The 16,114-nt window shown below is 32.3% G+C and overlaps 1 protein-coding gene across 1 annotated transcript in view; it reads left to right on the top strand.

The window, feature by feature from the left end:
- The window catches only part of LOC117682278 (E3 ubiquitin-protein ligase TRIM45-like), a 178,374-nt gene that overhangs the window by 127,469 nt on the left and 34,791 nt on the right, over positions 1-16,114 (top strand). The window lies entirely within an intron of this gene.

The raw sequence follows: 16,114 nt of genomic DNA, 5'->3' as shown, positions 1-16,114 counted from the left end.
GTTGATAAAGTTTCACTGATGTTCGAGTTGAAATACGGATATGGTACACATATATTTACCAAACAATAAAAATCTGACAACGACTTTACATTGAATTTTGACGTCAAGGCGGCGCAACAAAAACCATTAAACTGGTGGAAATCTCAGAAAAAAACCTTTAAAAGCCACGCAATTGCGTAAAAAAAACTATACGATGACAAGACTTCAGTTAATCATATTTTTTTCACTGAATGTTTAACTAGAATTAGGCCAAAGGGATTAATTAACAACTTTTGACACACTTACTGTTGTCAACAGTTCTAAAATATGTAAAACATGACTGCAGGAGACATTCACAGTAATTAGACTTTCAGGTAAAAATAACTCGATTTTTTCTCTAAAAAAAAACAAGAATGAGAGAAAATGTAAATTATGACATCTTGAAATTAAAAAAAAAAGATGAGAAATAAAGAATAACTCTTATTTCAGTTCGTTTGTAAGGTGTTTAAAACACGGGAGCAATAAGAAGCGTTAAAATGACGTTGCGAAAAGTTTGCAGTTGCGCCGGGTTACAGGACGAAGGCACGTTGGTCAGCCTACTAGGAATGATCTATTCATGCCATGAACAAGAAACTTTTCACATTGATAAACTCTATCCTGATTTACGTTTTGGTAAAATTTCAAGAATTTATCTTTTTTACTAAAAGAATAAGAGAAAATGTCTCAATAATTTCCGAACAACCCTCGTAGAACCACATGTAGTTTTCCTAGTTACGGTTCATTGCGACAGAAGTATTATTTGGCTGCAAAAATTGATAGATATACGAGAAAAACAAAGGAAAATGGCAACTACTTATCATCAATTACTATTATAAAGTGTTTTTATATGAAAATTCAATATTATAAAGTGACGGAAATGAAAACTGTTCAAGTCCAGTTTCAATTTGACCGGAAAACGGTATGATAAAAATAACGATCATATGATTTGTTTAAATGACATATTCCCACAATCGTTTTTCCTTGTTCATTTATAAGTCCATTAACATGTACCTCTAGTATATTTTTGAAATTAATTCGCCTCAAAATATTCGGTCAGAAGTGATAAAGGGCGCTTAATTCGATACTGGGAAACGAATTCGAAACTAGGAAACTGGAGGGGGTGTTGAAATTACTGTCTCCGTAATTCATCCTTTATATTTTCGGAAGTTTGATACAGTTTAGAAGGACAAAGAAACGCGATTTAAACAAAAAATAAAAACATTTGGAATTTTGATAATAATAATTGCATGCACGAGAAACCGCATACTGATTCGTTACCGGTAAAATGACTGTACAATATTAAAATTGGCTATACATAAAAAATATTAAATACAGTTAGCAAAACATGATTTCTGTTGGAACAAGCCTTAATCAACTTTAACTTACACGAGCATGTTTTGGTAAGTATGTATCTTTTTTAATTTATTTACATCGATAACTCTTATTGAGACCTAACCTCGGACATCGGGTGAGACCTGCACCTGGCTGAACCTGTCAATCAAACTCTGTGTATTTGTTTTCATTGGATGGTCAAGCGTCTCTTTTTTTGTCAATAGCCAATGGAAAAATTAATGACTTCAAGGTAATTGGAATCAGTATCTGATGAAGCACACAATTTAAATGATAGAAAATTTATTAATTATTTGAACCAAATTAAATGTAAACATAGAATGAAAACATACTGATCATTTCTATGAATTGCGGGAAGTAAGTTCTTTGGAATCCCGATTATAGATATTTTTACAAGTAATTATTTTAATTACTTAAACCAATGTTAACGGAAAACAAGACGTAATTAACGCACAGGGATTTGCCTACAATGTACACAGTCATGCAATTAATTATTAAGGGAATCTTTACGAATGGAACTTAATTCAAATAGATCATGATAATCTATATACACTGTACGCCGTTATACATGTAAGGAGCGCCGGTAATATATACGAAGATTGAGTCAAAAATTTAAATCATTTTTATTTCTTGTTCTTTTCAATACAATGTTAAATTACTTTGAAAGAAATCCGAAATAGTAATTACAACTTTCTTTTTTGTTTAATCATTTGAATTTTTTCTGAGGTACATGGATATGTACAGAACATATTTATTTACGCGAATGATACGACATAGGAAAAAAATTATCGGATGTTTGTATAACATTGTTTTCTAACGAATGTGACTAATTTAATTTTAAATATTTTTCAACATTATCAATGTAAATAATATCAGATTTATTTCCTGTTTGTATTTTTACATCATATTCTCTGAAACCAATAAAAATACTAATGTTAGAAGAAAAATCAAATCCCGCCGAATACTGAAAAACTGATTTCAGTTTGTAATCATACGGATTTTTATTTTTGGTATTGACTATTGAGTTACGGTAACATTTTTTTCTGGATGATTTTTTTATTTATATTTTATGTAGTAAAAGCACCATTCCAACTGTTACTCAATTACATAACAATTGATGACCCGGGGCTATATATGTTCTGAGCTGTGTGCGCTGAAGCGACACAAGATTCTCGGTCGCACGTGGCGATTGAATTAACACAGACTGACCGAATAAACAAACGGTTGGGAAAGTGAAACAAAATGTTACACATAAGAAGAAGCCACCAAAAATGATTTTCGACAGATCTTGATATCGTTTCGCTCAAAAAAAAACAAAACAGCGCGAGCTCCTGTCAGCGGGGCGGGAGGAGAGGGGCGGGGGGGGGGGGGGTGGGGGCAGCAATGAGTTCGCTTCCATAATGAAACGAACATGTAGAAAAACTACAGAAGTGATTAAAATGTGACCGACAGAATCTAATCTAAAGTTGTTTAAAACTCCTGTGAATATTCTTTTAAATAATCATCGAATGCCTCAACTCAGGACATTCTTTTATCGTGCTAGCACCTACCGCAAACATGTAACATGGAACTTTGATTATAATTTGATTTGATTTTTAAACTACCTTGTACGCTATCGTATACACCAATGCTTAATCAACTGTACAAGTAAAATAAATTTATCTTTTCATCTTAAACCAAAATAATAGTTGAAAACATAATGAAATATAGTTGTGTCCGTGCAAAATGCCAAAATATGAAACATGAACGCGTGATAAGGTACAAGATCACGAACCAACCGCGGATCACTTGTCCAATCGTGCCGGATCTCCTCAGCCATGGGCGGTGGATGATCATCATTTAAATGTTTAATATTTAGGGGGGGGGGGTTGTTGATTTAAAACATTATTTGTACAGTTTATAAAATATTTTATATAAACAAACCAACCATTAATTTATGTCTGACGATGTTTCCGATTTGGAGTAATATCGTTCATTAATATTCATTTACACTCAAATTTAATTAAATAAATACAAAATGGACAAACTTTTATAACATAAAATTAAAACAGTTCTTATATTTACGACTATATTAACTCAAACACGTTCATATGCATGGAAGAGTGCGTCTCGGTGTGCGAATCTTGTGTATAAATAACCGCTATGTAGTGCAGCCGTGGCTGAGATCATCGGCCGTGGGCGAACGATAGATTACGTAAAGGTACAACGCACAGACCCACACAGCTCAGAACCCAGTAAGCCTTGAAAATTGCAGTATAATGACCTTACTCTATCATATAGAAGTTATTTTTTTTAAACTTAAAACCCACAATTTATCTATATCTATTATTGCTTTAGATTGAGAATGACATTGCTTTTATTATTTAACTGAACGATTTCTTAATTGACACTCAATCGTTTAATCCATAAAAAACATGTGTAATCAAAACGAAAACAATTCTTGGGTTTGCGGATAAATAAACTCATATATGAGAGACGCAACTCTCGTGTATTAGATAACCCCTGACCGCTAGGTAGTCCAGCCGCGACCATGGTGACCGATTTTCTCGGCCGCGGGCGAGGGAGAGCTTACGTAATGGTACACACCAGCTCTGATTCAAGGTAGATTTTAAATGTATGGAGTTAATAACTAAAATGTAATGCATAGATTTTTTTTAATTCCATATTTTGTGGTTTACTAGAAAAGAAAAACAATGATTTGTTTTCCAAATCCCGTTTTTAAGGGTTGAGCATTATAAGAACTTAACAACAATGACTTAAACTCCTAAAAAAAGCAGGTATATTCTAAAAAAAAATTCTTATGAATTAATGCCGTTTGTATAATCCAGCATACTTTCTGTGGTGACTTTATGCCAGTTGTACGCGCAAAGACTTTCGTTAACTTGTCAAATGAAAACAGGTACATGTTAACATGTAAAGCTTTTTACACTCATACTACACAAATCACATACAAAATAACATTGTAACGACCTTTATGAGATCCCAACAAACAACTTTTCCAGCGACAGCCATATCAGAATCCTAACCGTTTTTGAGTTATTAAGCAAAATTTTTTTAGGGGCCATTGGCCCTTAATTTAAGGTGCCAGCCCTTTCTTATTGGTGTCAAATGAAAGCCCTCTATATTTTGCACAACTTTTATTCTACATGTCTTAACAAAATATTTTTCGTTTAAAAGATATAAAGGAAAATATGTCTAAATTTTCGCACTTTTTTGAATCCTGTTTTTTGACCCCCTACCTTTTCCTAAATAAAAAACGTAATCTAAAAACAAAAACAGATGTGCACAACTACAATGTCTCTGTTATTCAAATTCGTTGGATTCTCATTCCCTGCTATCATAGTCTCGGAGCCTTTGTCTGGAAACAAAAGGCCCTAAAAATTTTTAAAAGGGGAATAACTCTTTAACGAAAAGAAAATTCTAAATTTTATGAATTGCTAAAGATAGTGTTTCGTAAAGTACATTTGCCCTGATAATTTGAGCAAAAACCGTTCAGAAATAAGCAAGATATGAAGCCGCAAAGTTCGCGTCTAGGAAGAAAAAAAAAAGAAAAAAGAAAACTAGAGCAAAGCTCGTTGCAAAGCAACGAGTGGGTCTTCCGTTAATGTCGGAAGTAAAGCTGGTAGTTCCTGTAAGAAGCAGAGCTCTTAAACCAATAACAAGAGTAACTAAAATAAAAAGATGAAAAAAATCGAATTATTCCTGGTACGACTTAACAAAACCCGAATGATTTTAGGTACGATTTAACAAGAACCTTTTTGTTTTCAAGAACGACTTAACAAAAAAATCCGAGTTTTAGTACGACTTAACAATTATTTTTAGTACGAGTTAATTTTACTATAAACAGTATGCTATTTTTTAAACCAAGGACGCGGAAACAAAATTTCCGGAAAAAATCAAGTTTTAAACCCCGATATCTCTGTAATGCATCGTCTGATTTTAAAACGGATTTCAGTTTTGAATTAAGCTTAATAAAAGCTGCTTTGTTGCTTTATAATAAATATCAAATTATTGGTTAGAAAAAAGTTATCATAAAAAGACTTAGTAGCCCTTGTACCCCCTAATTTGTGGGGCCAGCCCCTTTTTCTTGATATCCAATAAAATGTCTCGTTAATATAAACATATTTTGTTCTACAAGAGTTCATGAATTGTTAACCGTTCGCGAGATATATGTACAAATGTGTTTTAGGGGCCGACCCTTTAACCCCTTACCGGGGCCACTAACAACAAAATTTTTGGTTTAATATTGTTCAGAACATTATTTTGAACAACTTTTGTTCTACATTGCTGTTTAAAATATTTCTCCTTTTTCAGATATTAATGATCATAGTTTTGAGTTCTGGCCCCTTGAAACCCCTAATTACGTAACATATGACTTAGGTATAGTACTGTATAGTTGAACAGCTGTACAATGAACATTTTTGCTACTATAATTAATAACAAAATATTGTTCAGGAAAGAGTTATTGTAAAAAGACATTAGAGCCCTTTTGGCCCCTAATTTGAGAGGCCAGCCCCTTTTTCTTGATATCAAATTTAAGGTCTTGCAAATTTAAATATATTTTGTTCAACAAGTGTTCATGAAAAGTTAACCGTTCTTGAGATATCTGTACGAATGTGTTTTAGGGGCCGACCCTTTAACTCCTAAATGGGGTCATAAACAAAAACATTTAAGGTAGCATATTGACAAGAACACCATTTTAAGCAACTTTTGTTCTACATTGCCTTTAAAAATATTTCTCCTTGTTCAGATATTATTGATCAAAGTTTTGAAATTCTGGCCCCTTGAAACCCCTAATTACGTAACATATGACTTAATTATGATACTGTATAGATAAACAGCTGTACAATGAACATTTTTGCTTATATAATTAATAACAAATTATTGTTCAGTAAACAGTTATTGTAAAAAGACTTTAGAGCCATCTTGGCCCCTAATTTGAGGGGCCAGCCCCTTTTTCTTGATATGAAAGGAAAGCTCGTGAAAATTGAAACAACTTTTGCATTACATGTTTTAACAAATTATGTGCACATCGAAAGGTATTACAGAAAATGTGCAAAAATTTCGTGGAAAAATTTGGTGCTAGTTTTCAGGCTCAGGCGAGCTTCGAGGCCTTGAGCAATTTTCATAATTGGAAGCATGGGGGTACATCTATAGACATTCATCTACAACCCCTAAAAATTTTAAGCTTCTATCTTGATTAGTTTCGGAGGAGATGCGTGGACAAAATGACCCTTAAAAATTTACAAAATTGTCTATATCTGAAACCGGAAGTGACGTCATCATGCAAAAATTTAATAATATTTAGCGACTATGATGTTCTATCACTCCTAAAAATTTCGTGCAAATCGGTTGGGTAGTTTTTGAGAAATAACGCTTCAAAAAAGTCAGAAAAAGAAAAAAAAGAATAACTAGAGCAAAGCTCGTTGCAAAGCAACGAGTGGGTCTTCCAGTGGTGTCGAGAGTAAAGATAGAAGCTCCTGTAAGAAGCAGAGTTCTAAAACCAACAAAAAGAAAATAAAAAAAATATTTAAAAAAAAAATCGAATAATTCTTAGTACGACTTAACAATGTCTGAATGATTTCAAGAACGAATTAACAAAAACCTTTACTATTTCTAGAACGACTTAATAAAAGAAGTCCCGAATGTTATCAAGTACAAATTAACAATTTCCGAATTATTTTAGGTACAAGTTAATTTAACGTTTAACATAACCAAGAACGTTGAATCGAAATTTCTGGAAAACTCAATTTTTAAATCCCAATATTTTTGTAATGCATCGTCCGATTTTAAAACAGATTTCAGTTTTAAATTAAGCTTAATAAAAGCTCCTTTGTTGCTTTATGATTTTTATCAAATTGTTGGTCAGAAAAGAGTATAAAAAGACTTAATAACCCTTTTGGCCCCTAATTTGAGGGGTCAGCCCCCTTTTTTTATATCAATTAAAAGGTCTCGCTAATTTAAACATATTTTGTTCAACAAATGTTCACAAATGGTTAACCGTTATCGAGATATGTAAACAACTGTATTTTAGGGGCCGACCCTTTAACTCTTTACCGGGGCCACTAATGACAAAATTTATGGTATCATATTGTTTAGAACATTATTTTGAACAACTTTTGTTCTACATTGCTTTTAAAAATATTTCTCCTTTTTCAGATATTAATGATCAAAGTTTTGAACTTCTGGCCCCTTGAAACCCCTAATTACGTAATATATTACTAAGGTATGATACTGTATAGATAAACAATTGTACAATGAACATTTTTGCTTCTATAATTAATAACAAATTATTGTTCAGTAAAGAGTTCTTGTAAGAAGATTTAAGACCCCTCTTGACCCCTAATTGGAGGGGCCAGCCCCCTTTTCTTGATATCAAATGAAAGGTCTTGCAAATATAAACATATTTTGTTCAACAAGTGTTCACGAAATGTTAACCGTTCTTAGGATATCTTTACAAATGTGTTTTAGGGGCCGGCCCTTTATCTCCTAAATGGGGTCATGAACAAAAAAGATTGAGGTGGCATATTGTTCAGAACATTTTTTCAAGCAACTTTTGTTCTACAGTGCTTTTTAAAATATTTCTCCTTTTTCATATATTAATAATCGAAATTTTGAAATTCTGGCCCCTTGAAACCCCTTATTACGTAACACATGACTTAGGTATGGTACTGTGTAGATAAACAGCCGAACAATGAACATTTTTGCTTCTATAATCATTAACAAATTATTATTCAGTAAAGAGTTATTGTAAGAAGACTTTACAGCCCTCTTGGCCCCTAATTTGAGGGGCCAGCCCCTATTTCTTGATATTAAACGAAAGCCCGTGTAATTTGAAACAACTTTTGCATTACATGTTTTGACAAAATATTTATACATCAAAAGATATCACAGAAAATGTGCAAAAATTTCGTGAAAAAATTTGGTGTCAATTTTCAGGTTCAGGCGAGCTTTGAGGCCTTTAGCAATTTTCATCATTGGAAGCATGAGGGTACATCTACATACATTCATCTACAATCCCTGAGTATTTCAAGCTTCTATCTTGATTAGTTTCGGAGAAGATGCGTGGACAAAATGACCCTAAAAAATTTACAAAATCGTCAATATCTGAAACCGGAAGAGACGTCATCATTTTAAAATTTTATAATATGTAGCGCCGATCATGCTTTATCCATCCTGAAAATTTTGTGCGAATCGGTTGGATAGTTTTTGAGAAATAGCGCTCCAAAAAAGTCAGAAAAAGAAAAAAAAGAATAATAAAGAAAAAGAAACCGTAGAATAACAAGAGGGTCTTCCGTTGGAAACGGAAGACCCTAATAAGAACTAGAGCAAAGCTCGTTGCAAAGCAACGAGTGGGTCTTCCGATAATGTCGAAGGTAAAGCTAAAACTTGCTCTAAGAAGCAGAGTTCTTAAACCAATAAACATAAGTAAATAAAACAAAAAGAAAAAAATCGAATTATTTTTTGTACAAGTTCACAAAATGATTCTAGGTACGAATTAGCAATAACATATCAATTTCAAGCACGACTTAGCAAATACAAATCCGAATGTGTTTAAGTACGATTAAACAATTATCGAAATAGTTTAGGTACGAGTTAATTAAACTATGAACATAACACTATTTTCTTTACCAAGAATGTGAAATCAAAATTTCCAGAAAAGTCAATTTTCAAACACCTATATCTTTGTAATGCATCGGCCGATTTTAAAACGGATTTCAGTTTTACATTAAACTTAATAAGCTTTTATTTTTGCTTTTATGATTTATAACAAATTATCGCTTTAAAAAAGGTTACTATAAAAAGACTATAGCCCTCCTGGCCCCTAATTTGAGGGGTCAGTCCTTTCTCTTGATAACAAATTAAAGATCTCGCAAAAATAAACATATTTTGTTCAACAAGTGTTCACGAATTGTTAACCGTTATAGAGATATCGGAACAACTGTGTTTTAGGGGCCGACCCTTCAACTCCTTACTGGGGCCACCAACGAAAATTTTTTAGGTATCACATTGTTAACAACATTATTTTCAGCAACTTTTGTGATACAATGTTTTTCAAAATATTTCTCCTTTTCAAGATAATATTGATCAAAGTTTTGGACTTCTGGCCCCTTGAAACCCCTAATTATGTAATATATGACTTGAGTATGGTCCAGTATAGATGAACAGCTGTAAAATGAACATTTTTGCTTCTATAATTGATAACAAATTATTTTTCAGTATAGAGTTATTATATAGAGACTTTAGAGCGCTCTTGGCCCCTAATTTGTGGGGCCAGTCCCTTTTTCTTTATATTAAATAAAAGATCTTATAAATATAAACATATTTTGTTTAAAGTGTTCAGAAATTGTTGACCGATTTGGAGATATCTGAACAGCAGTGTTTTAGGGGCCGACCCTTAAACTCCTTACTGGGGCCACAAACCATAAATTTTAAGGTACCATGTTCTAAAGAACATTATTTTAAGGAACTTTTGTTCAACATTGCCTTTCAAAATATTTCTCCTTTTCAAGATATTAATGATCAAAGTTTTGGTCTTCTGGCCCCTTGAAACCCCTAATTACGTAACAAATGTTTAAAATAAGGTACTGTGTAGATAAACAGCTGTACAATGAACATTTTTGCTTCTATAATTAATGACAAAGTATTGCTCAGTAAAGAGTTAAAATTAAAAGACTTTAGAGCCCTTCTGGCCCCTAATTAAAGGGGCCAGCCCCTTTTATTAAAACAAAACAAAAGCTCGTGTAAATCTTAACAACTTTTGCTTTACATGTTTTAACAAATTATCTACAGGTTAAAAGATATTTTGCAAAACGTGTTAAAATTTTGCCAAACATTTTGTTGCCAATTTTTGACCTCGGGCGAGGTTCAGCGCCGTGCGCATTTTCCACAATGTCAAATACAGAGGATCATCTACAGACATTCATCTACATATTCCTGAAAGTTTCACTTTTCTATACCCTTTAGTTTCAGAGGAGTTACGTGGACAAAATGGTCCTTAAAAATTCACAAAATCTTCAAAATCTCAAACCGGAAGTGACGTCATCAGCTCAAAATTTTATATTCGCAAGCACGTTGTATGTTCTATCAGTCCTGTAAATTTGGTGAAAATCGACCAAATAGTTTTAGAGTTATAGCTCTCGAAAAATGTCAGAGGAAAAATATAGAATAATAATAAAAAGAAACCGTAGAATAACAAGAGGGTCTTCCGTTGGAAACGGAAGACCCTAATAAAGAAAAAGAAACCGTAGAATAACAAGAGGGTCTTCCGTTGGAAACGGAAGACCCTAAAAAAATAATAACTAGAGCAAAGCTCGTTGCAAAGCAACGAGTGGGTTTTCCGCTAATGTCGAAAGCAACGCTAGAAGTACGTCTAAGAAGCAGAGTTCTTAATCTAGTAACAAAGAAACCTAAGTACAAAAAGAAAAAAAATCGAATGATTCTTGGTACAACTTAACATGATCCGAATGTTTTTAAGTACGACTTAACCAAAAACCCTTAACCATTTCAAGAACGACTTAACAAAAAAAACAATGTGTTTAAGTACGACTTAACAAATTTGACTTAATTTTAGGTACAAGTTTTACTTTACCTCGAACTAACATCTTTTTTCTTTACCCAGAATGCAAAATTAAAATTTATGTAAAAAAATCAATTTTGTTTAAAACATAATTCTGAGCATTCTTCCTCTTCACTGCTTTTCAAAAGGTTGACCTTTCGTACTGTGTGCTCGTTGCGTCATTAATTGTCAGAAACTTATCGATGTAAAGTTTACTTTACTGTACTTCTGTGAATATTTTCTATGTAAAATTACTATGAACTAGACAACATTGAAATGGTGAACATTTCAAAGGGCCCCGCTTATGTTATTTCAGCGAATTCTGCTTTGACCTTGACCTATAACTTGATATTTTTCCAGCTGGCATAGAACTTTTAATTCAATTTCATTCCCCCTAACATACATACATTTTTGTTCGAGCTGACCAAGATTAAGCATATTTGGAAAATAATCTACTATCTAAAACTAATTTTAAAAAGATCTGCTATGACCTTCACATTGACAGACTTGGTTCAAGGTCACTGCACGCCATTAACCAATAAACTCTGTAAAGGTAAAATATTAGCCAAATAGGGGCTAAAAGGAGAGTATATCTATGCTCTTAAAATATGGATTTTTGTGTGATCTGATATGACCTTGACTCTTCATCTACAAATATCATTCGAGGTCATTGCATATATTTTGAACAAAGGCATCATGTGGGTGAAGTATGAGGCTGAATGTAGCAAAGGGAGAGAAGATATACTCCGGACAAGGATTTTTAAAAATATAATTCTGCTATGACCTTCAGTTTCTTTTCACTGAAAATAGGTTCAAGGTCACTACACACCATTTCACCCTTTACTCAAAAGCTCTGCTTATGTGAAGTCTGAGACTAATAGGGGTTAGTAGAAATTATATATGCTCTCAAAAAAGGATTTTTGCATGATCCGATATGATCTTCACCCGTTACCTAGAAATTTCATGCAAGGTCACTGCACATCGTTTAACCATAGAGACACTCTGTGAGTATTAGCCAGATTGGACCAAAGGGAAAAAAGATATGCCCCAGACAAGGATTTTATATATATAATTCTGCTATGACCTTAACCTTATACCTAAAAACATGGTTCAAGGTCACTGCACATCCTTCAACCAAAGGAACCCTGTGGATGAGTGATGAGCCAGATTGGGCCAAGGGGAGAGAAGCTATGCTCCTGTCAAGCCATCTCGGATGGACAGACGGACAAATTGATCACTAGAAGGTGCCCGCATAAACATGCCTTTTTATCTAATTTAAAATAGTATCCATGCTATCTGCCCATGGTGAATAGTCATCAAAACCATTCATCAGCAGAATTTGATTTCCCTCCTTTTTAAGGTGGTATGGGACATCTGTCGATATTAATGTGGATTAAAGTACTATATAATTGAAAACTTTTCACCGGTTTAGAATTTTCAAATTTTACAATATTTAACCAAAAAATAGCTTTTAAAAATGTTTGAAAAGGTAAAAATTGTAAAAACCCCAGCGGGATTCGAACTCATGACTTACAGGTTCCTAGTAAACCCTCTAACCCACTGTGCTAAGGAGTTAGGTGACCATTTTTGAAAAGAAACTACATGTACTTATATAATTACACTTTATTTTATTGTTTATTTCGATAAACAATACGTTACAACATGGAAGTGTCTCATATCACCTTAAACTCGGAACACCTCTGACCTAATAAGATCGCCGCATTAAATACAAAGTTTGATTTAACTCTAATTTGTTTATCATCAAGAAATTCTGCATCGCTGACAAATAAAGTTTTCTTCTGTATAATGAAATACCAATTAACTGACTATTCGGACAATAGCAAGTTTATTGTCCCATTCCACAGCAACTATTTCCCTTGGCTTTGCCTCATTAAATAGTTGCTGTCTTGGGGGACAATAAACTTGCTATTGTCCTCATACCCAGTAAATACTAAATAGGCATATAATATCCCATCCACCTACATTTCATGTTATATGGGTCATTATCAAAATATGCAGCCTTTTGCGTCAGTGTCAATTTAAAGGGGGAAAAATAATGTTCTGGGGAATATATACAGTACCATTGGATTTTAGAAACTTAAACCCATATTGTTGAACAAATAAATCGACAATTTTCCTGCTTAAAGTATAAAAAAATATTATTTGTTATGAGATTTCAGTGAATTTATGTTGTCATTAAATTTTTCCAACGTCTTTAACCTACAATTTCTTCAATAATATTGATGTTTTATTCCAAAAATCGCCGTTAATTTTCAAAACAACATTCATATTTTAATTTCTGCTATGCTCCTTAACAAGTTCTCTTTTAAAAACAATGAATTTGATGAGATATATGCTTGTACAAAAAGTTTTTGTCATTGGTGTTACAAGGCAAATTATATAAAAATATCTTAAAATACATCAAGTAAATAATATTGTACTACAGTTGGAATCCCCTAGATCATAGTGACATCATTCCCTGCTACTAAAAAGATAAATGTATTAGTGATGACATCATTGTGATAGAAAATATGGCAGAAAATGTTAGTATGCTCCGAAAAATACAATGTAAACTGTGTCAGTGGGATAACGTGCTATTTAAGGTTTTCTATTTTGAAAGAACAAAAAAGTTTTTCACATAAATGATGAATGTTTATCACATTATAACATAGGCTATGTAGCTTAGTGTAGTATCTGTTCAGTCTTGGGTCATACTGCTACATTTACTATGGATACATCAGTGGTATAACGGTCAGTGGTGTAACCAAAAATTGTTGTTACACCACTGAAAAAACTGTTACACCACATGACATTATTTAATTATTTTACTTTTTCTTCCATTTCATTTATATTTTGAGCATTTTGAACAATTGTTATTTATCAATTTTACAAGTTAGACACTGTCACAATAAAGAAAGCTTGACTATTTAATTGCAATTGTGTTTTCTTAATCTGGAAAATGAGACCTGTTACACCATTGACATTATTTGAAACACCATTGACATTTTGTATGCTCTAATTATGTTTTACCCATTTAAATACTTGATTAAAAGATAAAAGTAAAAACAAATTTATTCTAATAAAGAAATGAAATTATCCACATCATATTTTTATTAAAAAATCGAATTTTTTAATGACTTATAGTGTACAATAATATATGTTATTCCACTGACATTTCACATTCCCTATTATGTTATACTAAAATCTTTCAAATACTTACAGGTAACAAATGCTAGCTGAGCTTCAAAAACATATATAGACAAAGAGGAAGTGTATTTGCATTGTATGCATAGATTTTGGAGAAAATTGGAGAAATTTCAATTTTATTATCCAAAGTGTATAATTGATATGAGCTGGTATAGTATTGAAGATGTTGTTTGTGAGATTGATGAGCCGAAGAAAGTTCGAACTCGGTACAAGGTGGATAAAAGTGTGTGGATGCCAATAGTAAAAAATATAACATCATAGAATGAGTGTATTCATGTAAAAAAACATCTACATGCCATTTTTGTGTCAGTGGTGTAACACTGATTATAAGTGGTGTAACAGTGTGTCTATCTTCAGATTATGAAAGAAAGAGGCACGAAAACTTTTATTTAGGATCAAATTTTTCATGTTTGAAATGCAATCAAAAATAGAAATTAGTTTATTTTACAAAATTTAACACACTTATCTCTTATTTATTATCGCTAGGTCAGTGGTGTAACTTTAAGTCAGTGGTAAAACATAATAATCAGTGGTGTAACGTGTACATTTTTCTCCAAATAAAATTAACTGACAATGATTCATGTATATTTGAAAACACCAGTGCATTTACAATAATGTCTTTTTTATGCTCCATTAAAAGAAAAATCCAGTTGTGTTCTTTTTAATGCTCAAATTAAAAATTTGTTGAGTAACATCAAGACTTTGTCCCAAATGTTATGTTGGTCACTATGTAAATGTGTCAAATATTTTCGTCATCTAATTCTAATAACTTTAAATGAAGTTTGTTGACATAAACTTTATGTCCATCATTTTAAAAGAATTATTTTATTTTATTTAAGAATTTTTTCCTATACTATATGCCTGTTACACCACTGACAAAATTTTCACAGTTCATTTAATTTTAGTCTAATTATCCACCAAATGGTAGATTCCAATGTTTGCAAATTTTTAGATGTTATACTTTATTGTTTGTTAAATGTGTTTTTTGCAATCAAAGTAATTTTTTCACCAATAATTTTCTCATGTTTTACATATTTTAAAAGTCTGCATATTTTGATAATGACCCATATAACCTCCCGTTTGTAACCTTCAATTTCACTGTAAAGTCAACATATCTGTCATAGCCGCAAGTTTCACAATTTATTTCTGCTTCTCATGTACTTCAAATTAGGGGCCTTAATATTGCTACCAATTCCAACAAGAAACATCCCTCTAACTATTGATAATCATTAAAATTCATTTCATGAATCTATGCAACAATGATAAACCTTCAAGTACAGTCACTCTCAATTTTACAAAAATATTGACGGTACTTTATCCGAAACTGTTCCTTGTACCTTTAACTTGGTACACTAACATTTTTATGAAAAGACGGTTTGTCTTAGAATAAGAAAGCTAATGCAATTCTGAGAAAAAGAATACCACATATTGCTAATTATATTGAGGTTTAATAAAAATATGGCCATTTAAGTGAACCCACCATTTCCAATTTCCTTTAGTAAACACAGATTTACAGGGTTCTCCATAGTAAAACATCTTTACCTGACCTTTTAGAGGTCAACTTTTGTTCAACCACCTTTAAAAAGAAACCTTATTCAATACAACATATGCCTACATGATATAATCATGATAAAAGCTTCACATCACTTAGAAATACCCTTACATGTATACCCCCCACCCCCCAATCTTTTGATTTTCATAAAAAGTCATGGTTTGAAATGTTTTACCTAATTTTATGAAACGTGTGGCAATTTCCTTGAGTAATTTCTCACACATATTTGAAAACAATCATCAATGATTCTAAAATTTGATCTTTATTTGTTTATTGTATGATTTGTACCATTTTAATTAACAAATAGACAGCTGTCCTGCTTGTGATTTCTTGTTTTCATGAAAAAAGTAAGCTAACAATCATATTTAGTGAATATCTAATCTATTCTGATTTCTAGTCTCCTTCTAACCATGCTAAAACAGTAAGTT

The sequence above is a fragment of the Magallana gigas genome, chromosome 4 (assembly GCF_963853765.1).
Source record: "Magallana gigas chromosome 4, xbMagGiga1.1, whole genome shotgun sequence".
NCBI lineage: Eukaryota > Metazoa > Mollusca > Bivalvia > Ostreida > Ostreidae > Magallana > Magallana gigas.
The sequence above is the reverse complement of the archived record's forward strand: the minus strand, read 5'-3'. Positions and strand labels throughout refer to the sequence as shown.